General features: G+C 39.1%; 1 long non-coding RNA gene across 1 annotated transcript in view; it reads left to right on the forward strand.

Annotated features, from left to right (window-relative positions):
* The window catches only part of LOC309845526, a 38,912-nt gene extending 18,860 nt beyond the window's left edge, over window positions 1-20,052 (forward strand). Inside the window, exons 2-3 of the long non-coding RNA XR_014301327.1 lie at window positions 18,282-18,494; window positions 19,845-20,052. This is a non-coding gene — a long non-coding RNA (uncharacterized lncRNA). The remainder of the gene's footprint in view (window positions 1-18,281; window positions 18,495-19,844) is intronic.
* Window positions 20,053-20,366: the final 314 nt, after the last annotated feature.

The raw sequence follows: 20,366 nt of genomic DNA on the forward strand, positions 1-20,366 counted from the left end.
ACATATACCTCAATTTAAAAAAATAGGTTTAAAGAAGATGAAAAACATTAATTAATTAACTAATAACTTAAGTATTAAAGAAATTTGAAAAGGAGAACCAAGAAGGTCTTTCCTCCATAAAAGGCCCCAGACCAAAAATTGCTAAGGGCAGTTTCTAGCAAAACTCTCAGGAACAAATAGATTTAATGCTATTTAAAATGTTCTGATTTTTAAAAATAAATAAAATAAATTAAAATGTTCTGATTTTTAAAAATAAAGAAACGAAAGATTCCCAGATCATTCTGCAACATGAAAAGATGACCTCATATTTTTGCCCTTAAATTGGACAGAACAAAGAAGCATCAAGCACTCACATTCTGAAGAAAGCTGCAAATAGTTGGAGACATCTGGGCTTGTTAGGAGTGGCTGAACTAGTCCTCCTAAAACAATCCTATCTCCTTCCATTTAATAGTGGTCAAACAAGGGAAAAGCTGACAAGGCAGATACGCCTCCTTCTCCCAACCCCGTCCTCACCTTCCCACTCTCCGCCACCCACCCCAGGACCCTTCAGCTACAGGTTAAGCTTGATCTGGAGGGAAACAGATTCAAACAATTAAGAATGGACATAGCTGACATCTATCCTGTGAGCTCAAGTTACTAGGATCTAAAATACCCAATTAGAATTTCCATCAAAGACTGGTCATCGTGTAAGTCAGTCAATAATCCATGAAAAGATTTTTTTTAATCTATTTAAAAGCCAGAAGTCAGTTGGGAAGCATGACATACTACTCTTTTACAGACGATAAACATGAATTTTAAGGAAAAGATCAGTGGAGACAAAACCAGTTTACGTCTATCCGGTTTCCTCCTATTAAAGAAAAAGCATCTTCTGTAACACGCTTACATTTCTTCACTAAGGGCCCGGTTTCATTCTTTCTTTTTGAACTCTGTGCAAATGAAATTTGTGAAGCAATCATTGCATTTGCTGGAGCTGAGGGTCTGTTTGCATTTCCATTCATCTCCTCATTGCTGGGTTCTGCATTCAGGCACAGAGAGAAAAAAAGCTAATAGAGCAGCAGGCCTTGGTCTGAAATCAGCACTGAGAGTATCAACCCACGTAGAAATAGATCTTTTTGTAAGGTTGAATGGGGCTGATAAAATAATAGATTGTCCTGCTGTGTAGAAGCTATGGGGATGCAGCTAATGGGACTGACACAGGTCCCCAGAAGCCACCTAGCAGTTGCAGCAAGAATCTGACAAAAAAAAGCAAGCTCTAAGTAAGGTGCTATGGGTAAATTAACCCAATAGGTAAAGTGTGTGTGTGAGAGAGAGAGAGTTGGGAGGCAAAATTAACCATTAACACACACTGGTCTGCATATCCAGCTTCTGTTGCAAGTTCTAGCAATGTTTTAGCAGTCCTTATAGAAACATGCCCCATGTTTCAACCCTACTTCTGCGGAGAGAACAGGTTCCCAGGGACATAGGGGTGTATATGCCATTAAAACCAATCAACTGCATTGTTAAATTATACAAATATTTCCATGCAGTTGTCAACAGAAATGTAATTTTCTTTTTTTTTTTTTTTAAAGATTTTATTTATTTATTTGACAGAGAGAAATCACAAGTAGTCGGAGAGGCAGGCAGAGAGAGGAAATGTAATTTTCTGAACAGTATCACACAAACAAAACATTTCTGGAGACGCTACAGAACTCAAAATGTTCATTTGGAGTCCCCAGTACTTGGACTCTTCTTTGTTATTTCTAACTCATTCAACATTGCAGGAGCCAAGCAGACATATTTTGCAGCTGGACAGTATCAGGGCAACTTCAGCATGTCCCCCAGGCTGACCTGTGGCTCTTGGCTCTGTCCCTCCTAGCCTGACAGACAGAAAGAATGCACAGGGAATGTCTCCTTTGGATTTGGGGGATCAAAGTGGTGGTAAAAAGAGTTGGAAACCATAAGATGAGTACATCAGCCAAATTAAATTGGGGGGGGGCAGGCACCTGCTCTAAGAGGAAAGAGCAAATCACTCTTGCTAAGGTATAAATAACTAAGAAATAATTCTCACAGTAAAGCCGAGTATGCACATGTTATTTTCCTTTTGTAGGATTTGTATCTACTTCCTTCAGCTCTTTTCATTTTTACCAAGAGTAGAATCTTAAGTTAAATGGAAAGAGCAAAAATGTTAGAATATGGAATCTTGGTCTTACTGAGCTAGCAAGGGGCACTGCCCTTCTGGGACCCTGAGGTGGGTATACTGTGTGACTTTCTTTACAGCCCTGAAAGTACAGCTACTGACTCTACCTTATTTCACAATCTTTCCAGGATACAGGGCTATGTGTGCTTCTCTGGTCCCTGTGTGAAGAATTAGAGTATTAGGACATAATGCAACTCCCCAGTGTAACTCCATGTAAGGTTCTGAAAAAGTCAAACGTTGAGGTATTTAGGAGGTAACTGGGGAAAACCCAGAAATACTGTCCTGTAGGTAAATATAAATTTTCTCTCATTCCTTGTATTTATCCATTTTCAAGACCACTTTCCATTTATTTAGTTCTCTTTTCTGAAGTGTTTCTGAGAAAAAATAAAAGCACATTTCCCTTGAGGTAGTCTGTTTGGAATGAATTATTCAAAGGGCAACCCAGCAATGTGTGGGCTTCCATAGGTAACATGGCCATTCACCACTTTAAGGAAACACAATATAAATAGATAAAGCAGTTAGCAGGTAATTACATGCATTAAAGAAAAAGTTTCCACTTTCCAGAGAATTACTGCAAGCTCTCACGTTGTACTGAACATGAATTTCAACTTTTAAATTCTGATTTGCCTAAAACTTTTCATAAAAGAGGCATACCTATAACAAGAATTTCTCCACTACCAGGATTTGGCACTGGCCTCCACAGACTCCCCAACTGGCTGCAGATATGCATTTCAAAGCCTTTTGGGAAATGCCAGTCCTACACTGAAAAACCTGTGTGAACTGCAATTAGAAAAGCCAGACCTAAGGACGGACATTATCGGCTAATTATAATGAGGAGGAGCCTGAGGGAGAATCTTCTAATCCGGAGAGATTGTATCTGCATTTGAAAAAGTGATGTCAGACCTCTCTATAGCTGTGACCCTCAGGTCTAACCCAATCAAAGGCTCCGTGATGCAGCTGGGCTTGCTCATTTGTTCTCCTAGATCTTATCAGGCTTGACGCCTTCTCCCATTAGAACTCCCCTTTCTCACTTGCTGCCTCAATTTTCCTCTCTTCACAAATACTCAGAATAGAAAGGAGCTTAAAGGTCTTCTAATCCACTAATTTTGAAACTTGGTTTTTGTTTTGTTTTGTTTTTTGTTTTTAAATCAAGGAATCCTTTCCTCAAATGAAGGCTCTCCCATAAACCCCAGGTGTAAAACAGAGCCACCTGCATGTGAGTTGCGAGGGGAGGGGAGCTGGGCCAGCGGCCCAACTGCAGCACTGATCTGCCCCCTCCCACTAAAGACTTCAAAGATAGCAATGCCACTTCCTCCCCAGAGGCGTGAAGAAACCGGAAGTTGGATTCCGTGTTTCTCCAGAGGGGCACTATTGGCATTCCAGGACAGAAGCAGCCTTCCTGTGTAGGGCTGATTCTGCATGGGAGTCCCTGAGCTTCCCTAGCTCAGTGTCCGTAGTGCCCTCCCATACTTGAGTTGACCGAAATCAGCTAGCTACTGAGGGGGAGTGATCTGGTTCCACCTGGGCTGAGAATCACATGACCCAGGCGTGATTGGCCCAGGGTTAGCCCGAGGGCAAGGCCAGGGTTAACCCAGGTTCTCTGACTCCCAGCCTAGTGCTTCCTCTTCAGTTCATGGACCTTCCTGCCTGCTACAGGTTTTCCTTTTTGAGCTTCGCCCTAACGGTGCGGCCCCTGTCTACTGACATTGGCTTCTACTTGTCCATGAGGCTGCCTTACGGTACCACTGCTGTTGCTGCTTCTGGTGTGGAAGCCAAGTAGGCTTTCCCACCTGAGACTAGTAGTAGACACACACACAAAAATATCCCCAGCACTTCCTCAGTTTATTGTTAGCACAAACTTAACCCCTGGCCCCATGGCAAATGCAGCTTCTCAGTGAGAGGTGCTTTTCAATTAACTAGCCCAGAAGAACTGATTTTTTTTTTTCCCTTCATCCCAAATTGTAGTGTTTGATTCTGAATCATGTATATATTCTCTATGACCTTGATTCTAGTAAATTATTTCTTGGCTGCCATCCTCAGCAAACAGCAAAGGTTTGGGAGCCAAAGAGCTCCTGGTTAGATTCCTGCCTCCTCCATTCATCAGCTGGGTGGCTTCCTAGAGGTCACCCCAGTTTTCTGAGCCTCAGTTTCCTCATTTGTAGACTGGGGAGAAAATTCCTCTTGCAGGATCCTTGTATGGATTCAATGTGATAATGCACATATGGTACTTAGTGCTCTTAGTTCCTTGCTTAGTGGCTGGCATCACTGTTAAGATGATCACCTTCACCATTTGTTCACCTTGGTAGAATTGGTTGAACAAAGTAAGTTCCCCTAAGGTGAGTTTCATAAGGTTGTCACATGGAAGTAGCTAAGGACACTCATTCTAGATTCCCTGCTCAGTTTCCCCTTGGCTTTAGAGCTTGCCCAGTAATGTGGGCTTATATTGGAGGAGAGTGGTAGACTCCCCTCTTCTTCCTACAATAAGACATCTCTGTAGTCATCCAAGAGATCTTATTTCCCACTGATAGAGGGGTCGGCAAATTTCCAGACCTTTTCAAATGGGTTTTTACCAACAGTCTATCAAGTCTCCAGAGGGAACTATCATGTCTGAGACAGCCAGGATCCTTTTATTACTGACAGTTTGAGCTATGTGGTTGAAATCATTTCTGACAAGAAAAAAACAGGCTCAAGTACAACGAAAGCACAGACCGTCCACAGTGACCAATTTTCAAAGTTCAAAATCTGCACGAGTGCTTAATTATGCCACACAAAAATTTCCATCGAAGTTTCATGTAAATTTTTGTCTTTTGCACTCAGTGCTCAAAAACCAGTTGAACAATTTCAAAAATCACAGCTATTAAGTCATCTAAACCAAGCACATTGTTCTGAGATATTTGCCAAAAGTTGTTTCCGCACACAATTTGCAATTAGTTTTTGCAAAGTTATATTTGTGTAGAGCATTTGTTAGATGCCTGTTTAAAACCTACCCATATGGTTAGTGTTTTAAACAATATGTACAGATGTTAAGTGTGTATATGAAAAAGTATGCATTATTGAAAATAGTTAAGACCCAATAAATCATAACAAATTCAATATTACATTCCATGTAGGGATTCTATTGATGAACAGATTAAGCAGCTCTTCTTAACAGACAGGCTGCATGTGTTTCTGAGGAAATTTTGCCCAAGGAAAGACGGACACAGATTTCCCAGCTACATTTCCTTGTTCTTTTTATTCTCAATGAAACAATAATTATTCAATTAATCTTGTCAACAAGTAGAGGCTGGTTTCATTTCAGTTGTTTACTAATTATTATTGGGTAGATCTTTAGATCCTTGAAAATGTTGTCCAATTGTGACAAACTACTAATGAAGCAAGACTTGGTTAATTAGAGAATAAGAGCAATTAGCTTGTCAGCAGTTAATTCCAACAGTCCCTAGAGAAATGCTACATTTAGGGATACGTACCACAGGAGCTATTGACCTCTAAACCTTCCTCCTTTTCTGTCACCGCTGTTTAATGGGAAGTCACTTATTTTGTCAGGCTAATAACTGAGATAATGAAGTAGCCTATGGCTCCAGCTTTCTACTCTGTTTGTCTCTTGCTAATTTTAGAAAGTTTAAAAATAGATGAATGGATCTATTTTGGACATCATTTAAAAAGAGGAAAACCAAGGTGGGACTTCACAGAATCCAATGAGGCCTGCTGACCACCCCCAAAGTTATCTGGATCTCATTAGTCCTCACAGAGGTTTCTCTGCCAAGAAAAGTTGGTTGTGAAATTTTTAAATTAAAAGGCTTTTATGATCCAAACCAGTTTTATTTGAAAGTTTGATTTGGTAGGATGATGGAGGATGATTCTGAAAGATATTCTCTTGTTTCCACATTTACTGACAAAAACTATCCTTAAAAAACAATGGTATTAGGTAATACATTTGTAGCCTTTTGTGTATGTCTGTGAGGGACAGGTGGGTGAGGTTTACTTATCATGATCATTAAAAATATCTTAGGATAACTTGACAAACTTGACTTTACTGAAGAATAATCCTTTTTTTTTTTTTTTGAAGATTTACTTATTTAGATTAGAGGGAGAGAGCACATGCAGGAGGGGCAGAGGTAGCAGAAGAAAGTGAATCCCAAGTAGACTCCATGCTCCATGCAGAGCCTGACTCAGAGCCCTTTCCCATTACCCCAAAGATCACAATCTGGGCAGAAATCAAGTGTTGGGCACTCAACCAACTGCGTCACCCAAGTGCCCTTCAAAGAGTAATAATTTAAGTTGGGTTGATTGTTCTAATCTTGGACCTCCCAGTTTCCGGGTAAATTCTCTGAGGAATATTCCCTCCACATCTAGACTGGTTGAATCTGGCTTAGACTCAGACTGAGATATGTCACTGAATCAGTTGTTTCCCGTTTCCCCGTTCTATCAAAAGGCTAGGATGGGAAAGTGTTAACCCTGCCTCTTGGAAGACCAGTCACTAGCCATGCTCTGTTTTCCCCATGGCATGTTTCAGAACTTCACTTAACTCATTTTTACTTTTCTCCTTTGGAGTGAAGGAAATGACAGTAACATGGAAATGGAAATGAAAATGAAAATGAGAGCAACCAATACCATCTTGACATGTAGTTTTGCTGAAGTTGTCACCAATTCTAAAGATAATGGTGTTGACCTTGTTGGAATTTCAGGGGCCCAATAAATAGCACCCCCTTTTCCCATCCTGAGTTTTGAAACAAGTAAGAAGTAAGACAAAGGGGTAAGATGGATAGGAGCCCATTTTATCTTGATTTTAAATTAACAGAGTTCAATTCAGATTGTAGTACATTCTCAAGGGAAATTACCTCAGTATTTTAAAGAAATTAACAAAATGCAATACTATTTTAAACATCAGATTAGAGATGTGGTTGCTATCAGAATATGGGTTTTATCACTGACAGGAAGTCTTCCTTGTTAGGAAGGCCCCAGACTAGGCCCCAGAATTAGAAAGAATTGCCCACCCAGTGTTTGGACCGGCAAACCATATCATGTGGTAAACCCACCTGTATGAGCAGAGCTGTGCTCCTGCTGGTGGCTGCACCCTGCAGAGGAAGAAGCTGACTGTGTATGTTCCAGCTTCCCTTTCCAAACTCAGTCATCAGATTAAGTCACTCCTCCTCCAAGGGAGCAGTAGGGAAAAGCAAGAGTAAAAGTGTGTTTCCTGAGTAGGATTTCCTCCATCTAAGTAGGGAAGAACTCTTCCTTTCAACAGCTATTATAGACATTGGTGTTCCACATGGTGAGATTGTAAATTTCATTACAAAACTAAGAGCTCAGTAAAATTTGAATTAAATGTCATTAATTTAAACATTAAGGTGATTAGAACTTCTGCATTGTCAATGAACAAAGAATATAACAGTGTCCATAGAAGTTTCACGGGATTATTTTGATTTCTTAAGAGAGTGTACTAATTTTAATATATTTCAAAATGCTCTAATAAAAAAAGGACCATGATAATTATAAAATATTGTTATGTGTTGATGTATCTCACATAACATATGTATTTTGTTCTTGTTAGAACAGTGGGTATGCAGAACAAAACTAACTCAATTATTTTTATTTTACTTCTTGATATGCATATTTTCTACCAATATGCTCTACCCTTCAGTACACCAATGAGTAAAGAAAGACTGAAAGGAAAAGGAGTTATGGGCTGCCTTATCTTTTCCTTTCCTTTGGTCATTTTCAGCATGAGTGATTGACATATACGGGGATAGTACAAGTAAGAGAAAATGTGATAGGGTTCCCTATCCCTATGTATGTCTTAGAACACTATTGCTTTCCTCCTGAATTTGAAACAAATTATGGTGGTTTTTTTGGTTGGTTGGTTTGTTCATTTGTTTGTTCATTTTAGAGAGAGCTTGCACTCGAGTGGGAGGGGCAGAGGGAGAATAAGAGAGAAAATCTTACAACCCTGAGATCATGACCTTAGTCAAAATCAGGAGTTGGATGCTTAACCAACTGAACCACCTAGGTGCCCCAAAACAAATTCTGGTTTGAACAGAAAGCATGGTCTTTGGGGGCTGTTTTTAGTACTCTGAATAACTTTTTATTCAGTACTAGATGCAACATGCTTCCTTTGTACTTGCTTTCAGTGTTGCTCAACTCTCATGCATTGTGGTTTCACCCAAATTCCACGCTCCTGAGGATATTGTGCATGCTATCTGCAAATGGGGCAGCTGGGAGAAGAGGGAGCTATAGTACACATACCTTAGCTACTCAAATGCATGCTTTGTTGTTTCATCAGACATCATGTATGAAACACAAGTTCAAAGACAAAATTACTAAGAATTTCAAAATAGAGACAGCAGAGAGACAAACCAAGTGTGGGGCACTTTTTAGCATAGGGTTCTGGGCAGTGGCACAGGTCACATGCCCAGGAAGCCAGTTCTGGGTAGAAGGTTAGACCTAAGGGAATTCAAGCCACAGAAGGGAAGGCTGAATTCCAGGATAGTGAACTGAAAATGAGGAACAGGAGGTGGAACAACCCCCAATTCTTGCTGTAAGCAATTGCTCTCACTTTTGCAAGCAAGTAAGAGTACTAGCAACAAATGAGCCCTGTACCAACAGAACACCAGGCTGCAGGCTATTGCTGGAAAGAGTATTAGAGGTGACTTACCCCTCAATAAATACAAAGTAATTCTTCTTAAGTTGTTATTCAGCATTTTATGGACCCAATTTAGCTTTTGTGCTAAATTACCTTCCACTAAGCACAAAAGTATGTGAATTTTTGTTTCATTTTTGTGGGCATCTGGCAACAACCAGTCTGGTTAAATAAAAGTTTATTATAATTTTTCAACTGACTTAGTAAAATTGGTATAAATATGTAGGTTTGGTAAATTAAACAGCTTTCAAAGTCCTTTAAACTCATTACATTTGCAACCACTTTAGAATTTACAAAGTGCTTTTTACCTACAGAATCCCCGTTTAACCCCCATAATAACACTGTGAGGTAGAAGAGGCAGACATTATTATCCCTGTGTATGGGTATGTTTACCAGACCTCTGAATTGAATTCCATGGACCTACATCTCTCCATGGCCTCGGCTGATTGGAAGGTGGAAGCATTTAATACAAGGAAATCAGATGTTAGCTAGACAGCAAAGGACCTTGTGCTACCGGACTCTAGAGGTGAACTGAGTCAGTTGGGTATATCTCAGCAGAGGTAAGGCAATTTGTCCAATGCAGACCCCTTTATACAGCTCATAATTTGTCTCAACATTTCTAAAACAGATTTGTTGAGACATTTTCTCAAATTGCCCCTTTCTCATTCTTTTCCATCTTCGTAAAAGGCACTTCCATCCAATATTTGCTTGGCCAACCCTTAGGAGTTAGCCTTGAGTGCTCCTTTTCCTTGCATCCAACCTATCAGCAAGCTCTACCAGTTCTGTTGATAAATTTGGTCTATCTGCTTTTCATCACTGCTACCCACCCCCTGGTCCAAGCTACATTTAATTCTTACCTAACTTTGCAATAGCCACAAAGCAGGTCTCCCTGCTTTGTTCTTGATCCATTGTAATCCATTTTCCACACAATAACCATTTATAGAGCTTTATAAAATGTAATTCAAACCATTTACATGCTTAAAAATTTTTAGAGCTCCTTCGTAGTTCAGGAACTCATTTCCCTGGCTTCCAAGGGTCTGTGTGATCTGGAATTTGCATCCCTCTGCAAACCTGACTCCCAGCAATCTCTTCAGCCACACTCGCCTTCTGTTAGTAGCTGGAGTCCATTGAGCTCTCTCCCCCTCAGGGCTTTTGTACTTGCTAGTCCCTCCGCCTGGAATGTTCTTCTGCCAACCCTTTGCAGTGCTTATTTTTGAAATTATTGGGGGTGTGAGGGGGGCGTGTTAAATGCCACCTCTGCAGGGAGGCCCTTCAATGATCTCCACATCTGAAGTGATTCTCCTCCCCCAGTTCTGTATGCCCTATCCAGCTCCTATTTATTCCCATCACAGAATGTTTGCAGTCTTTCCTATTTATTAATGACTTAGTTTATTTATTGAACTTTCCCCCACCAAAATGTAAGTTCCATGAGGGTAAGAACTTGTCTCAACTGTTTATCCTTGTGTCCCTAGCACATAGAACAGTATCTGGAACCTAATAGGCACTTAACAATTTTTTTTTTAATTTAAATGAAGAATAGGAGGAAGCCAAATAGATTATGTCAAAGTTGCCTGAGGTAGTGGAGACTGGGGCAACCTGACATACATCGAAGTCTATGTACACATGGAGGAAATAAAAATTATGCGTAAGTAAAAGAGAAAGGGACATGAACAGGACTGCAGAAATGAGCCAAAATCTGAAAAAGAATGAATACAGGCCCTAGAACTGCCTTCAGTGAGAGCAATGTCCAAGTTTTTAACTCAGCACAGGCGTGTTCTGACAATAAACTCTTTTTACCAGACACCAACCAAAGTCCCAAGTTTTTTAAAATTAGAAAACTGAAGGCAATTCTGTAGTCTTGTCTTCTACTGCTGTGGTTTTCGTCAATATTCTTTTAGCTACAAGTACCAGACATAAAATACAAGCTAGCTTGAAGAAAAAGGGGACTTTTATTGACTCATAAAACTAGGAAGTCTAGGGACATAGTTGGTTTAGTCATGGCTGAACCTAGAAGCTCAAATTATATCATCTTCTTTCTCTCTTTCTTTTTTGATCTCCTCTTTGGATATACAGATCAGATAGGTAGATAAATTGAGGTAGATATCCATCCCCATTTCTTAAACTTGCTTCCCTCCGTGCTACAGACTCACTCTTAGACAAATTCTCACCTTTTGGAAGAAAACCAGCCACAGTCACACCCAAGCCCACATTCTTACAACTCTTGATCAAGAAGGGAGGGATACTCTCCCTCTCCCAAAGAATTTCACAGGGATCTTTTACCTGACTCAGTTTGTATGAGTCCAGAAGGCTACCTCACTGTGAATGGTCATCCTGGATGACATGTCAAATCTTTTGGCCAGTAAGCCAGACAGAGTGACAAACAACCCACGAAGACCCCATGGCATGGGTGATGTGGGCTTCCCCAAGGAGGAGACGCTGTCAGACAAAAATGGCACATCTACTTCTGTACTCCCCCCACCTCCCAAATACCTTACAATTCCATGCCCATGCCATGCTCTTCTATATGACAGGGGTTTGCCTGTGCCCCTGCCTTCGATTACCTTCTTTCTCAGCTGCCTGCTCAACTCAGGATGAAATGTTTATTCTAAGAGTACTCCATGCACACCTCCATGATAGCCAGCTCACTGCCTTGTGTTCTCGATCTTTGTTTACATGTGACTTTCTTTGTCAGACTCTGAGAGTCTCAACTTCAGGGACAGTGAATCTTTGCTCAACATAATAGGGGCTCCATAAACAAATGAATGTGAGACTACTTCACATTCAAAGGTCACACAACTAATGAATTCTTCAAAACTAGTGTGGCATTATAATTGTAAAAGACATAGGGAGCTATGACTTTTTCAGCTATTGCAGAAATGCCTTAGTTTGGGAATTAATGTTGAAGAGAAGCAAAACTGTTCTCTGCTGAATAAATACAAAAGGCCTTAGATTGCTCCCATGAAGTAACTTGTACCACTGGAGTTTTGGCAACTCAGGGAACTTTTCGATTCTTGAGTTCTTTTCACGGTCTTTCCAACAATCGATAGCCCAAGCAAATATTTGTCCAGCGTGCACTTAGTGGATACTAAATAGGAGTCTGACTACACCAGTGACTAGAGACAGAAAGATAAGTGAAACATGTCCCCTGACATTGAGGAGATATAGTCAATAAAGGGGTCAGACACAGTAGTCTATGTGATCCTTTAAGATCAGGTAAATCCTGCCACCCTTCTGTTCAAGACCCCCAGTGGTTTCCCTTCCCCATTGTAATCTCCAGACTTCTCACAATGACCTACAGACCCTCATGGTGTGTCTTTCTCCTACCTTTCTGACCCCATCTTCCACCACTTCAGTACAACCAGGTTTCTGCCTGAAGCCCTTGAACTATTTCTCTGCCTGAAATGTTCTTCCCCAGATAGCCATAGTCCAATCCCTCACTTCCTTTAGATCTCAGCTTAAATGCTTTCTTAACAAAAATTGAATTAAATGGAATTAAAATATAAATAAATGCTTTCTTTTTTAAAAAGACTCTTTTGAATATTTATTTGAGCAAACAAGAGAGCACATGCACAACACAGGAAGGGCAGAGTAAGGAGAAGCAGATTCCCTGCTGAGCAGGGTCTCCATCCCAGGACCCCCAAGATCATGAGCTGAGCCCAAAGCAGTCTTTTAACTGACTGAACCAGCCAGACACATCAGATAAATGCTTTCTTAACAAAAAGGACTTTCCTGTCCAGACTATCCACTACTCAGTTCCCAGCACCATTCCCAAATCCCTCCACCTGACTTTCTTTTTTTTCAAGCACTTACTGCTAACTGATATATGTTGTGTCCCTCTCTCTCTTACACACACAATCACAAGCTCCATGAAGCAGGAATTTGCAGTTTTATTCATATTCAACAAGTAGATGTTGAGTTAATGAGTGAATGAATGAGGACTTTAATAAACTTTTTCAAGGTATACTGTACACACTATAACATTTATTCTCTTAAACTGCACTGATGATACCTTTTACTAAAGAGAACTGAATCCCGGGGCCTAGCTCTAGCTGGTAAGGCTATTTCTCATTTCTAGAGAACCATGAAAACCAAGACAGCGAACTAGATGATGTGAAGGGCTCATATAGGGTTAAAATAAGACTCAGATTGTAAGGAGACTTTGACCTAGTAGAAGGAAGAAAATTCACACCTAATCATACAAATGTAGTTAGCAGCAGGAGTCCAAAGACACAGCACATCATGAAGTCTCAGAATAGAGAATTCTTGCAGGGAGGATCAGAGATTTGAAGGTTGAACTGTTAGGAAGTAAAGAATAAGTAGACACGTGGGAAAGAAAATTACCCACAGAGGAGACTTAGAAAACAATGTTATGAGGCCACAGGAGAAAGTCCAACCTTGACTAACACTACTGGGTATACAGGAGGAAAAGATAGGATGATTCATTGAAGACATAGGAGCCTGTGAATATACTGGGTCGTTTAGGCTGAGGGAGGCAGGTGTGTAAACCTGTGTTCAAATCCACACTGGTTCTTTAGCAAAATTCAAATATCAGTACCTCCTTATCAGTTTCCAACAAAATAACGTATCTAAAAGCACTGCCAAATGTTATATTTCACTAATACAGTTTCTTGTTTGCTTATTGTTGAGAAGATACTGCCTAGTTGTTGAAGTAGTTTGAATGAAGGAATGACACAATTAGAGCTTTTCCTTATCAAATTACCCGACAGATCTGGTGTGATTTGATTTTCATTTGGTGTGTCTGAAATGCCAAAGATAATTTTGGTACAACACTATTACCCTATATGTCAACCAAAGACATAATGACAACATTAGCCTTTTTCTTACTACATATGCCACAAGACAGAGCATCTAAACTTAAACGTTCAGACAAAATCTGAAAAAGCTGTGAAGTGGTAGAGCCCGACAGCAGGTTTGACACTGCCTGTGCAATGGCTGTGTGACTTTGCATGGGACACTTTACTTCTCTGGGTCTCGTGGTTTGGTGCCATGAGACTTAAATAAGATAATGTGTTTAAAATACTTAGTATAGAGCCTGGCATATAGGAAGTACTCAATAAATACTAGCTATCATGATGTCATTGAAGTTCTCTTAGATCCCAACCTGATGAAAATATAAAACTTTGTAATTTGGTTTTCCTGCTCTTTGTTAACTATACAACCTCTAAAAGTTGGAGTTTTGAACAGTAGTAAACTTTCATAAGTTTGATAGATATGAAAAATTGGACTTCAGGAATGCCTGGGTAGCTTGGTCAGTTCAGCATCTGCCTTTGGCTCAGGTCATGATCCCAGGTTCCTGGGATCGAGTCCTGCATCAGGTTCCGTGTTTGGGGGCGGCAGGGGAGCTGCTTTTCCCTTTGCCTGCCACTACCCCTGCTTGTGCTCTCTCTCTCCGACAAATAAATAAAATCTTAAAAAAAAGAAAAGAGAAAAATTGGACTTCATCCAATTAAAGACTTTTGGGTATCAAAGGACATTGTGAAGAAAGTGAAAAGACAACCCATAAATTAAGAAAAAATGTTTGCAAACCATACATCTGATAAGGGCTTAATATCTAAAATATATAATGAACTCTTACAATTTAATGACAAAAGACAAATAACCTAATTTCAAACTGGACAGAAGACTTGAATAGATATTCCAGAGAAGATATACAAATGGCCTACAAGCACATGAAAAAATATTCAATGTCGTTAGTCATTAGAGAAATGGTAAATCAAAACCACAATGAGATACCACTTCATACCCACTAGGATGGCTATAAAAATTAAAACAAACACACACACAATTCCCAGAAGATAAGTGTTGGAGAGGATATGTATCTTGCTAGTAAGAATTTAAAATGTTTCATCTGTTGTGGAACACAATTTGGTGATTTCCCATGAAATTAAGCATAGAATTACCATAGGATCCATCAATTATACTCCTAGGTACATACCCCCCAAAGAATTGAAAACAGGGGGCACCTGGGTGGCTCAGTCGGTTAAGTGTCTGCCTTCAGCTCAGGTCATGATCCCAGGGTCCTGGGATCAAGACCCGCATTAAGCTCCCTGCTCGGTAGGGAGCCTGCTTCTCCCTCTCCCCTGCTCGTGCTCTCTCTCTAATAAATGAATAAAATATTTTTTTAAAAAAGAATGGAAAACAAATACTCATATAAATGCATGTACATACATGTTGATAGCAATACTATTCTCAATAACCAAAAGATGGAAACAGCCCAAATAGCCATCAGATGATGGTTAGATAAACAAATCGTGGTATATATATGTAATGGAGTATAATTTGGTCATAAAAAAGAATTAAAATATGGTATGTACTACAATGTACTACAGTAGTAGCAGTAGTATGTACTATACTGTGGTTGAACCTAGAAAACATGCTAAAGTGAAAGAGGCCAGACACAAAAGATCACGTAGTGTATGATTCCATGTATATGAAATTCCCAGAATAGGTAAATTCATAACAGAGACAGAAAAGAGATGGGTGGTTGCCAAGCCTGGGAGGAGAGGGAAATGGGGAGCAGATGTTTATGGGTATGGGGTTGTGAAAATGTTTTGGAAGTAGATTAAGATGGTAGCAGAGCAACCCTGTGTATAATCTAAATACCACTCAATTGTTAATTTTTTTAAAAAGATTTTATTTATTTATTTGACAGACAGCGATCACAAGTAGGCAGAGAAGAAGGCAGAGAGAGAGAGAGAGGGAAGCAGGCTCCCCGCCGAGCAGAGAGCCCAATGTGAGGCTCCATCCCAGGGCCCTGGGATCAAGACCTGAGCAGAAGGCAGAGGCTTTAACCCACTGAGCCATCCAGGTACCCCAATTGTTAATTTTTAAGTAGTTAATTTTATGTTATGTAAATCTTATTTCAAAAATATATGAAAATACAAAGCTTCTTTCTGTAATGATTTTAGCAATACAGCCTTTCCTAATGAATCGCTCCTGTTTTATACACCCATAGCATCTGTCTCCTCCATCATAGCGTGCTGGTCCATGTGTTCTATTGATTTACATACATATCTACTACAGGGGTCCATAAACTGTGGCCCACAGGCCAGATTCAGCCCCCTGCCTGCTTTTGTGTGGCCCACAAGCTTAACATTTTTAAATAGTTGGGAAAAAAGTCAAAGATAACATCTTATAACACATAAAAATTATGTGAAATTCAAATGCTAGTGTCCATTCATAAGGTTGTATTAGAACATGGTCACTCTTACTCTTTTATGTATGTCTATGGCTGCCTTCATTCTACAATAGCAAGGTTTAAAAGTTACAACAGAGATTATGTGGCCAACAGAGTGGAAATATTTACCATTTGCTCCTTTACAGAAAACGCTGTTGACCCCTAACCTACTAGATTATAAACTTCTAAGGGGGAGGGGGTATCTCCCAAGCACCCAGCCTTATAGGAATCTATTCTAGAGGTTTGATAAATGTCTCTTACTTTAACACCTCTGTAAATGTTTTAGTATTCAAATGTGTGCCATGTGATTCTCTATATGCTAATAAAATTGAAAGCACTAATTTCTTTTTATTTCTACAAAATTTGACACTTACTTAGTTTGATATTTAGCATATGAATTCTACAAAAGATTTTTTAACAGAAACTCCATGCTTCAATAAGAATTTATCATTCCCAAAAAGAGAAGTAATTTTGCAATCTTTTAAAAAATATATAAAATAGATGTTCATGTTGAAATCTTGAAAATTACACTAATGTACCATTCAAACTTTAAATGTCAGTACATAAAACTATGTTAGTTTTTCTAGCACAAAAATAAATTAAGGATTAAAAAGTTCTGATCCTTAGCATTGCTTCTCTTGGGGATAAGTTCAGAACTAGTATAATGCTAGTTTTTTAAAACTTCTATATTTAATATTTAACTTATTGGGACAAATGGAATTTTATAATCAGTTTTACAAAGTGAGACTATAGGTAAAGTAAGAATATAGGTTAAGATGTAACCATCAAACATTCCTGGAGTAGATTTGGGGGGAAAAAGAAAAAAACAAAAAAACACAAACTAAGTTTTTCTCCTTGATTGTAGGTGACAAATGAGCCAGATCTTCGTAAGATGAAGTGGTACTAAGCAGAACTTACATTTCTCAGACTTTTTTTTTTCTGTCTCTGACTTTTAATATCCTTCCTTACTTGTATCTTTCTGCTTTGCTCAGAAGATTCTCTGGGTTTCATGGAACAGTCAGTCTAATCAATCAAGCAATCAATTCAGTAACATCGATGTCATATGAAGAGTAGCTTCTTGGGAGTTCAGAGATCTCAACTGAAGCCAAGTGACCTTGGGTCTGTTCTTTGAAACTTTCATCATCCATGACAAAAAAGGTCACTCCATGGTCTCTGAGAGTCTTCCATTCTAACATTCTAGGAGGCTAAATAATAAGTTACATTTATTTTTGACATTCGTGATTGACAAGTTATCCAGTGGATTTGGTCAGTCACATTTTTATAGCAATATATAGATTTAGGCCTTTGTATTTCTTATTTCTCAAATATTCTACATGCACCTATAATTGAAGTAAGTTAGCATTAAATAAAATCTCACGTTAGAGCTAGAAGGGTCTAGAATTCACCTATGTGACTTTTTTTCATTTCACAGATGAGAACACTGAAGGAGGTCCAAAGAGAGGAAGTGCTTTTCCATTAATCCATGTTGCCCTATTTATGGTGAGGAATTGCATTCCAAATCCTTGCAGTTCCTGCAATATTTGCCTATATTGGTTTTCTCAATTATAACTTTTCAGGCAATCGTCTATTTTCCCACACTCTTAACTTTCCTGTTCCCATGGCTTGATTTCAACCTAGTCTGTCTGTCTGAAAACATTGCCTTCTCTGTTTGGGCTTATCAAATAGTGACATCTAAGTAGTGTATTTATATTTCATCCAAGCAAGAAGTATATAACTGATTAGAATTCAGGGCTAATAACTAAGATGAAGAAAAAGAAACAAAGATGAAGTAAGGGGAAAACCTTTGCCTTATTTGGACCATTTTGATGTAAGATTTTTCTTCAAAACTATGGTTTTGTATAAAGGGACATAAATTAACCTGTCAAATATCTTGTTGACCAAAAAGAAAATCAGCAACAGTAGTACGATACTCCTGCAAAATCCATTCGTTCAGACATTCAACAAATATTATCAACCTGTATAAATAGCAAGGCATGGTAAGAAATTCTGGAAAACACAAACAAGAGCCCCTTCCTTCCTAGGAAGGAATTGAAGAAATAATGATAATGACCCACCCTTATTGAGTTCTTACTATATGCCTTGTGCTAAGTGTCTTATATGAATTATCTCCTCTGATTAATCTTTTATATCCTATTTGATTGATGTCAAGTTTAAATGAGATCCTGGATAAAGCTTCTAGGACAGTGTCTACAGCATATTAGATTCCCACAAAATATTAATTACTTCCCTGTCCTCCTCTTATTTTACAGAAGACATCACCATTTTTCCTTCTAAAAAATATACAGTGGATTTGAGCTGAATGAATGATACAGCCAGAAAGAACTAACTAACTGATCATAAGAAAAACCCCCAAATCCAAGGTGCAGCTTGAGCAGTGGAATGAAGTTTGGCTGAAGGCAGAAATGGATGTTCATCTGAAGGAGACAAAGGCTGATCCCCCAAGAGATGCTTGGAAATGGAAGGTAAACATAGTGGCTGTTCCGTAGAGAGTTGAGACAAGAAGAAGCCTGGGCTCTGCTTAGTCATGGAAAGGCTCCTGCAATCGGGGGAGGCCCAAGTCCAAGGAACACACTGAAGAAAGTGTGGGCAGAGGCACAAATGACAGATTAAAGTCTGTCTCATGATGCCCTAGCCTAGAGCCTTTACAGCATGGCTTCCAGAACCACAGCAGACCAACACTTTCCACAGAGATGGGGAGGAAGTTGCTAGAACAAACACTACCCTGAAACTTGCCCCAAATCTGAACCTAATCAAACCCCAATGTTTTCTTGAGGTCAGAAAAAGCCTGGCTTAGCATTTTTAAAACAATATCTATTTGCCTTTTGTCTCCTATTTGCAGCCAGAAGTGGAAGTTCTAAAAACCCATTAAAAACTTTGGGTTATTTTGTATTTATTTCTTTACAATACGCATTGCCTAGCCAAAACCAGAAAATGCTGGAATGGCACAAGTTCATTCTCCTGAGATATCTAGATCAAAGTCATTTGGAACTGCCTTGGCTAAGCAACTGAATTTTTCCATTCTCATCCAAACCAATGCTTTAATCCCTCACAATTTACTCATATGCACCCACCTTCTCAAGTGTTCTGAGGTATTTCTTTCAGCACACACGTTGGCCTTCAAAGGGTAACAAGCAATTGTGTGCTGGCAAAAGCTACATTTTCAAGTTCATACCTCCTTACTATTGTCCAACAAAGAGAACAGAAACTTCTGGCAACTTTGTCCACTCTCTCTAAATTCCATATAGAGTGAAAATATAAAAAAGGGAATGTCGAAGACCGTCTTGCATAGAGATTTATTATGTTTACAGTACGTTTTACACTGCTTAATTATCCTCCCTCTCATGTTTAGAAATCACTTTGACCAAGTAAAATTTTAAGACAGGTCATGTCATTCGACCAGCAAGTTTACCAGAAAACTGGTCTTGTTTTTTTTCTCAAGGTCTTAGAGCAATATCTCTTGGGTGGCATCCAAATCTGCCTTATTTGAAAAGTATCGTTTTTGTTGGGTAATCAGCAATTTACATTTATTTCCCCACAGGTCACCTTAATTCTAAGTGACTTTGATCTATAGATGCATTATCTTTCAGGAATTATTGAGAAAATAATGTGTTACATGTCACAATCTTAATCCTGCCTACATTAAAAATTTTTCAGTTTATTCACGGTAGGATTTTGCTATGTGAAATGTTTTTCCCCATGCACTATAAGAGCAAACTAGAGTTTGTCTAACCAGAATTCAATTCTTGGGATTCCTGGGTGGCTCAGTTGCTTAAGTGTCTGCCTATTGATCTCAGCTCAGGTCTTAATCTCAGGGTCATGAGTTCAAGCCCCACACTGGTCTCCACACTGGGCATGGAGCCTGCTTAAAAAAAAAAAAAAGAAGAAGAAGAAGAAGAAGAAAAAGTCAATTCTCAGAGAACAATTCCATCATTTCAATAAGATAAAGAAAATTTACAATGTTGTCTTCCTCAAATCTGCTGAGAAAACATTATAGTAATGCCCATTCTTGCCAATGACATATTTTAGCCTCAGCGCCTCTATGGGTAAGAGTATTTCTTCAAGGATTTTATACAGCCTTTCCTATTCCAGTCTGTGTATTTGAAGCCCTATTCATTAGCACAATCTTTTCCTAATGCCTAATGAAAAACATGTTTATGATCAGATAGATGAACTTCTTAGGTCAGCAACCCTATCTCAATTTCTGATGTTTCCAAAATATACAAGTGATTCTTTAGCTTTATAAACCTCCACCTGCTTCTCCTTTCATGTAATTTGCCTTTGTTCAGTTATTTTGTGCCACCCCTGGAGTGTTTTCAAATATATTTCAAACCCCC

Source organism: Mustela nivalis (assembly GCF_964662115.1).
Source record: "Mustela nivalis genome assembly, chromosome: 12".
Lineage (NCBI taxonomy): Eukaryota > Metazoa > Chordata > Mammalia > Carnivora > Mustelidae > Mustela > Mustela nivalis.